Here is a 9,395-nt window from a genome sequence, read left to right as displayed (position 1 = left end):
ACAACTTAAGCCATGACACAAAATTTCCGATCAATGCCGTGTTGTACACCACGACAAAGCAATCACAACCCCACTAATCGAAATCAATGAGGAAGGGAGCTAGCTATATAATGAGTACTCATCCGATCACCTCAACTGGTAAACCAGAGAGGGAGAAAAATAAACGATCACGACTCCATAATGGAGAAGGAAAATAAACGATCACAACCCCATAAATGGAGAAGGAATGATATGATACTGTCATGCTAAGTGTGAACACAAAATCAATTCCAAACATTTTATTCAAATGATTCGTGAGAATCCAATAAATTTCCAAAGTCATAATTTCATTCACAAAATGGCAACACAATTCATAATTAACTTCAATTTTCACAAATCACACTAAATCAATTTTTCCACAGTTTCAAACCATTTACAAAGCTTTTTAAGCAATAAGTATCCATCAATATCATTCAAACAAATTTTCACAATTTCAAACTATTTACATTGCTTTTCAAGAAATAAGTATCCATTCAAACACATTCTATAATTCAAAACAATAATATTCAAATAGTCATAATTTATTTCAATTGAAAAATTCAAAAGAAATAACTGTTGTGCACAAATCTCTGATAACTGTCTCCTGGTCTTGACTCAGTGTTTCCTTCCCTTTCCCTGAGTCTTTGCTAACTGAGAAACACAATTTGAAGTGTTTCAGTACTCATTTAAACTGTCTCTAACGATAATGCTTGATAAGTAATTCACTGAATGCTATTATTTGCTTAATTAACCTAATATATCGACCCTCGATGCGTTCTAGGTAAATTAGGTTTTAAGGTTACCAATATGTCACATTCGATAGTCTTTTAGGGTTGGTACATGTTACCAAATTCATTTCCGTGTATACTGCATTTTCTTGCAATTTGTTGGATTCCGGGACACTAGTTTGACCTAGCCGAACGACCTAGTTCCCTCAGTTTTCGGGTTTTGGTCAAAACTACAAACTTGTAGATCTATGTCTTATTGCACGCGGGGCAAAATTTCAGGTCTTTCTGAGTTATGTAGACCAAGTTATGGTCATTTTACTTGTAACACCCCTATGTTCAGTAGTGCGTACTACTGTTTCGGTGACCAGTGTTGTCCAGACAGCTAGGATGCCTAGAAATACACGTCAATATGAGTGAGAAGACATAAAAAAATGGAATACAAGAAGAGAAAATACAAGAAAAACAAAGGAAAAATAATAGCAAAGAAATGTAACCAAGTTAAATGAGCCGAGAACCCTAGCGATGGGTGACAGTACCGGGAAGTCACGGCGTGGACCGTTGACTAAACCTGAACTGCGGGAACCCTGGAAAATATTTTTAGGACTTAAATAAACCCCTATTGAAGTATAAATATCATTAGAAATATCAAAGAAAAATTAAATAATTAGTACAAAGAAAAGTGAGAAATCAAAAAACGGACAAAACCCGGTGTTACCGAAAAATCGAGAATGCAACCCGAATAGGGGCATTGTGGTTATTTGACACCCCGAGTTGTCTTTTGACCTAAATTTTCATTAAAAATAAATAATATTACACTTAGAAAATATAATGAAAAATTAATTTAGGGGTACCTAATGTAAATAGCCAAAAGTGGAGTGTAAATGGAGTAATTATCAATTAAAACATATAATATAGTTTAATTAAGGTGAGTGGACCACTATGGACTAAAATATTCATTAAGTGGGTAGATGTAAACCCACTAAACACTTCATCATCTTCATTTCTTCTCCCATGCCGAAGTGAACTCCATTAAAGCCTCCATAGCCAAAACTTGAGAGAGCTCCTAATCTCCTCCATTCTCACCTCCAACCATCAAAGTTTCTTCACTAATCTTGGTCCCCACCTCACAAGGAAGAAGTAGATACCAAAATCAAGGGAGATTAGTGAAGATTTAATAAGTCCCAACAATAGGTAAGTTTGTATTTTTGATTATTGCTTTGTTAAAGTTTGTAAGGATATTATGGGTGTTTGATTTATGGAGAAATTTTTGAGTTTTGATGTTGAATGGGAATGTGCACTTTTGGCAGCCATGGAAGCACCTTGAAGGCAGTTTATTTGTGCTTGTAAATGGTGAATTAAATGATTGATTAAAGGTATATTGTGTAGGAAATTGTTGTGTGACAACCCTTACCCGACTACAGTGTAGCCGAGCAAGCAATGCCACTCAGTGTGCCGGAGCACTCTATTTTATCTTAATTAATTTTTATCATAATTTTGAATATAACTTGTGAAATATAATTCATTTTAAGCCATTTATCGAAATTTTTATTTATTTGAGGTTCCAAAAATTTTAAAGAAAATCCGGCAGAATACCGGCTAAAAATGGAGAAAACCGTTCTTCGGAACCTGTGAAAAACACTTTCTATATTCATATTCAATCATCTCAATTCCATTTATCAAAATCTCAACATTTTTCAATTTCAGTTCTCAATCATTCATCACATGTGATAATCATATATAAATTACAGATACACATTAACTTTTCCATTTACAAACACAATTCTCATTATTTACATGAACATCAAATTACATTTCATAAGTTCATTTACACATGAGAAAATAAAATCAATTACAAAATACCAAAATGACACCTAGTGTCCTACCAATGCACTGCAGACGGTGAGGTGACACAGACACTATGCAGAACTGTGAACGGCCTTACTCAATCTGTGGTCTACTGAGCCCTCTGTCCAAATCTTCAGTACCTACGCATTGCAAAAGCGACGCACTAAGCATAAAGCTTAGTGATGCCAATAATACAAGAAAATATAATATGCAAATAAAAAATCATAATTTCTTAGCCATTGTGTTCATAAGAACTGAATAATTACCAACTTAATGTTTAGTCGAGGGCTAATTACGTTTTATGATATTAACTTCTTCATACCTTTTATTAATTATTTTCTTCATGATCTTGATTTTCTTTGTATTCTATCATAATCATTCCTGATATTTAATTTTCGTATTTTCTTTAACAATCAGTTCAATTACAGTTATACTTTTCCATGCCTAAGTAACCTATACTGAACGACTGGGCTGGATAACGGGTCGTTGGCGCTGGACACCGCGGTGCCTCTTGCCGTCATACCATGGGACGCAAAACGTCAACCACGTATGCAGCCAGTATGGCTAAAAAGCCATGATATCACATGATCGGGCATAAAAGCCATGAATACTGGCATAAAAGCCATGAATACGGGCATAAAGCCTTTCGCAGTACTGCTAAAACAATACCCTATTGGCATGCCAAACTATCCAAACCAATCACATTAGGCCTACTAGGGCATTTTGTATTTTTAAGTTTCACATTTTTGAATTTCAAGTTTTGGTGTCACTATTTACTTCATTAGTCAAACAAAAAATTGACTTTTGCATAGAAAGTAGGTACATTAGCTTTGGCACTTCAAACATACCATATTTTTCATTTAAAACTTGTTGGAAGTGATCACCATTACCATTTCTAGGCTTAAACCAAGGGAAACAAAATTTTCAGTTTTTGAAGCTTAACTTTACTGTTCCATTAAGCTATTCTGATGGGAATTTGAGGAAATGGTAAACATGAAAGTTGTTCCCTATTTTGTCTAGTTGAATTTATTTTTTTGAATCACTCCATTTGGAGTTTTGTAGCTCAAGTTATGGCCAAAATAAGTTTACTGTTCACGTGTACTATTCATGCTGATATTTTGAGTTTTGATAGATTTTGGTCCAACTTTGGTCAGTAATTTGACAAAGTTAAGTTCATAATTTGGTCTAACTTTCTTCATATGAAATGTTCTACCATGCCTTAGGTTTCCATCGGTTTAAGAATCGCCTAAATCCGAGTTTTCTAGAGGGAGTTATAGTCATCCAAACATTACTGCTCAAATGAAAATCTGCAGAGTTGCAGGTTTGATAACTCAACTTTGCCCAATAATTTGAATGGGTTAATGGCATAATTTGGAGTGATGTTCTTCATGAAAGTTGTTTGTCTATATCCTATCTTGTTGCTGTAAAACTTTCAGGTCAATTGACCTTATCCACAGTGAGTTATAGCCAAATGAACAGTTAATGTTCATTTGGTCATTTCTGCAGGTGCTGTTGCAGGGTATCCGGATTGGGGCCAACTTTTGGTCCACTTGCTTTGGTCTTTTGGGCATGGTTTCTTCAGAAAAAATATGCCATTATAAGCCTATTTTCATGTCCAATTGGCCAAACACCAATTGGACCAACACAGCCCAAGATATGGCAGTCCAAGTGGACTGAAATTTCATCACCTCTTTGCACTCATGGGGCAACTGCCCATTCCACTTTGCCATGCAATAATTCACTCCTAATTATGGTCAACTTACCTCAAATGGTCACTAATTGACTATTAGAATGTTCTTTAACAATTTCATAAGCAAAGTCAAATTTTCACTCCTAAACCCTAGCTCAAAGTCATGGTTTTCACAATTTCTTTAGTTAACTCTTTCATTCTTGTATATATATATATATATATATGTATATACTTTAAACATAATCTCCAATTCACTCTAATTCCATTAATACAATCAAACTCATTCCTTCCTAGGGCTGCTGAAAATTCATAGGGTCCATATACATAGATTCCATTCATTTAATTCACAAAACCTTACTCACTTTAAGTCTTTAACATGAATTAAAAAAGATTTAAGTGTAAATAGGCACTAACCTTGAATAGGGCAGAATTTCAAACTACCCAAACTCCTTCTTTCTTCTTCTTTTGGCTGCCTAGAGGTTACTCAAGTTGCTAGGTTAATTTTTTGTGAAGCTAGGTTATGATTTTGTTGGGTAGAAATGAGTGAATCAAGCTTTGAAAAGCTTGAATATACTTAGCTATGGAAGAAGAGGTTCACGTCCAAATGAAGAAGAAGAACCAGAAAATTTGTTTCTTCATTTGTCATTTTTCTCTTTTTAAAGAGTCTTTATTGTGTTGTTGAATGGTGATTAGTGGAGGGCACTTAAATGACATCATGGTGATGTCATAATTAAGCCTTTAAGTCATTTTCTTTTTCTTTCTTTTCTATTCATTTTTAATTTAATTTTTAGCAATATTTATTCATATTTTAGATCATAATAATTATTTACTCAACTGGACAAGTCGGCCAAAAATCACCTCTGAAGGCAAAATGACCAAAATGCCCTCCGTTTGGCTCAACGGGCCAAAATTGTCTGTACCGATTGAAAAATTTTTCTAAATATTTTCTTGGCATTCTAATGCCATAGGAACCTCAATGACCCTTCTCTGGAGTCCCAAAAATTATTTTATGAATTTTTTCCCGGGTCTAGGGCTCCTCGTTGCGAGAACCGCAACTTCCCTCTGGGTTACCCATCGCTTGGGCACCGGCTCATTTGACTTAGTTGTATTTATTTATTTATTTTTTTTTTCTAAATTTTTCTTATTAATATTTGAGTTAATTATGATTTCTGACTTTAGTTTAAATATTTTTCCGGACGTTCTAGCTGTCCAGACCAACACCGGTCACCGGAACAGTAGAATGTACGGAGTTGCTACCGAGAGAATGTTACATGTTGGGTGATGTATACTTAATATATGTAAATGTAAAATGAAATTTAAAGCTTGGAAAGTAATGGAATGTAAGTGTACCATTGTGGCAGTTTGCTAACTCTTGAGGAATGCTGGAATTCATGCTTGGTTTATGGAATAATGATGTTAAAATGTGTTGGTTGTTATGGCAGTTTGAGTGCATGAATGATGGCGTGAAGTTGGACATGTAAATGAGTATGAATTGGTGATTGAATTGTTGTAAATTGAGTTGGACAAATTCTGCACTTGTTGGTGCACATTGAATGTAATTATAAGCTGCCAAAATGACCTATAATATGTTGTAAATTATGTTTAGGTTGTGGTACAACCAGAATTGGTTTGAATGTTAAGTTTGGTGAGTGTTAAAAGTGATGCTTGATGTGTATGCAAGAAGTGCAATAAGGCAGTTTGAGTTTTAGGCCTATAGCTTTAATTGTGTGGCTCCAATTGGTATGATACCAATTGGAGGTGAAACTAGGCACAAAATGTGCCAACTTTCATGAAGGAAGCTTGCCAAAATTCTGCTTGTAAGGTAACTTGAAAAGTGACCAAATCCGGATTAGTGCAATTGAGGCCTGAAAATTGATCATTTGGGCAGCAGTTAGTGTTTAGGCCATAACTCACTCAAAATAGGTCCAATTCACCTGAAATTTTGACCATGAATAGCTAAGACCCATATCTACAAGTCTTATGAAGACACCAAAACCCAGAAATGACCATAAGCAAGTCAAATAACTTGCACAAGTTCGGGTCCAAAAACTGGCCGAACCTAAAATGACCTAAAGTGACCTAAAGTGATCAATTTTGATGCAATTTGACCAGCAATAGTAAAATGACCATAACTTGGTCTACATAACTCAGAATGACCTGAAATTTTGCCCCGCGTTCCATAAGACATATACCTACAAGTTTGTAGTTTTGACCGAAACCCAAAAACTGAGGGAACTAGGTCTTCTGGCTAGGTCAAACTAGTATCCCGGAATCCAGCAAATTGCAAGAAAATGCAGTATACACTGAAATGAACTTGGTAACATGTACCAATCCTAAAAGACTATCGAATGTGACATGTTAGTAACATTAAAACCTAAATTACCTAGAATACACCGAGGGTCGACATATTAGGTTGATTAAGTAAATACTAGCATTCAGTGAATTACTTATTGAATCTTATTCTTAGAGACAGTTTAAATGAGTACTGAAACACTTCAAATTGTGTTTCTCAGTTAGCAAAGACTCAGGGAAGGGGAAGGAAACACTGAGTCAGAGCCAAGAGACAGTTATCAGAGGTTTGTGCACAACTAGTTTTTAACTAATTTTGTTTGAATATTTCATATGATTAAATGACATATTTTTCTTATGTATTATGTTTAACAAGCATTGGATTTAATTCAATGATTATTGAAAATTGTTATAGTATGTATGAATTTAGCTTTGTGAAATGGTATTTCCACAAGTATTAAGCATTGTTATGGATTGAATAAATTATGTTTTGGAAAATTGTGATAGAACATGTTTTGAATTATGATGGTAATTTTCATGGAAAAATGCAAATTTATGATTTGCATTGTGATGAGCATAAAAATTATTGGATATTGGAATTGAATTTGAATCGAATTATATTGTGATTTATGCTCACTAAAAGGATTGTGATATTGTTTTATATCTCACTATAGATGCTTGACTAGGTTATTACTCATCTCTCTCATTTGTTGAGAAGACAATGGAGTTAGTTGTGTTTTGATTACCATGGTACGTGCACATGCTTAGATTTTCCTCTGATTTGAGGTTAGATCTAAGTTTATTTTATCGTTATGGCCCTTGCGGAAGATTCATTATTGTGATGGTACTGTGCACGATGATTCAACCTCCCCAACCATAGGGAGTTAGAATCTGATTCGACCTCCCCGACTATAGGGAGTTAGAATCATATCGAATATGGCCCTTTCGGATTAGTCTTGCATAGTTAGTGAGATAAGAATAATTTTTGAGATACAACATGGTTTTTGAGACACAGAATATTTTTGAATGGTAAAGAATTGTGATTTCAATTATGATTTATGTATAATTGATTTTGTTGGAATTACCTAAATGGTTAGTTATGATTTGATAAATTGAATTTTGTGATCAAAGTCATTTTATACAAATGATTCACATTATTGGCAATGAATATTTTGTGTTTTAGAATTTGATGAGTATTCAGATTTCCAAATTATTTACCGTAAATTTTGTCAATGTATATTGTACTATGTTTTAAATTATAGTTGTGCACCACTGAGTTCACCACTCAGCGATAGCTTTGTATGCTGTCACAGGTAAGAAGAGCATAGAGCAGTGAGTAAGTTTCTTTGAAGACATTTTGGATCACTCAGTATATTATAGGTATACCTATGTACATAGGTTTTGATGTATGCATGTAATAATATGTATGTAAATTATTTGAGCAGTTGTATAAAAACTCTTGTAAAATATTTTGGTATGTAATTAAATGTAAATTATTGTAAATGTAAATTTGAGATTTCATTTACTTGAATAGTTTTGTAATATAAATTTTGAGTCTTATAATCAATGAAATATTTCTTCATGATGAGATTGGTTTGAAAATGAATTGATTGTTTATTGAGAATTGAAATAAAGTTTATTGGAGTTGGATTTGAGAAAACATATTGGGATCATTTTCTTTTGCAGGATTGAAGAATTGTTTTCTCAAAATACAGCCTGCACTTTGCCGAAATTTTGAAAAAAATTTATAAAACCAGATTTTAATCTATGACTTAAATTTCTCGACAATTGTTTTAAAATCCCTTGTAGTATATTTAATGGATTATCGGTAGGAGAAGTACGGTAATTCATTAGGTATACTACGAGATCATGTTACATCTTATAGGGGAGTAGGTGTAAATTATTGTAAATGTAAATTTGAGATTTCATTTACTTGAATAGTTTTGTAATATAAATTTTGAGTCTTATAATCAATGAAATATTTCTTCATGATGAGATTGGTTTGAAAATGAATTGATTGTTTATTGAGAATTGAATTGTGAATTGAAATAAAATTTATTGGAGTTGTATTTGAGAAAACATATTGGGAGCATTTTCTTTTGCAGGATTGAAGAACTGTTTTCTCAAAATACAGCCTGCACTTTGCCGAAATTTTGAAAAAATTTTATAACACCAGATTTTAATCTATGACTTAAATTTCTCAAAAATTGTTTTAAAATCCCTTGTAGTATATTTAATGGATTATCGGTAGGAGAAGTACGGTAATTCATTAGGTATACTACGGGATCATGTTACATCTTATAGGGGAGTAGGGTGTGACATGTTTTGTGGTATCAGAGCAATGGTTTTAAAGTAAATTTTGAACTGTGAATTTGAAATCTTTTTGTCGGTAACTACAACTGCTCAAATGTTTGATACATATAGTACATTTACATCATAAATATGAACTAATGGAGAGGAATCTCCTAATGTTGGTTGTACAGGAATAGAAAATCTTGTGAAAAGATATGGAAGAGAAGAATGAGACAATAGAACAGTCCGTGATGGCAGAAGTACAAGTTGAGGCCCTAACTCCACAAAGTGTCGAAGGCCCGACTGCACCTGTTTTACCAGTACAAATTACTACACAAATGGCCCAGCAAATGGCCACTTTCTTCCAACAAATGGCTGATAATTTGTCAGCCCAAGCCCAAGTACAGACCCAACCCCCACAAGGGCAGTGTGAAATAGAGAAGAGGGAGAAATCTACGGGTCAGAGCTCGAGTAGTTATTTGAGGAAGAGAAAAGAATTTGAGGAACTCTGAGCTCAGGGATACGATAGAGGC

This window comes from Hevea brasiliensis, chromosome 7 (assembly GCF_030052815.1).
Source record: "Hevea brasiliensis isolate MT/VB/25A 57/8 chromosome 7, ASM3005281v1, whole genome shotgun sequence".
NCBI lineage: Eukaryota > Viridiplantae > Streptophyta > Magnoliopsida > Malpighiales > Euphorbiaceae > Hevea > Hevea brasiliensis.
The sequence above is the reverse complement of the archived record's forward strand: the minus strand, read 5'-3'. Positions refer to the sequence as shown.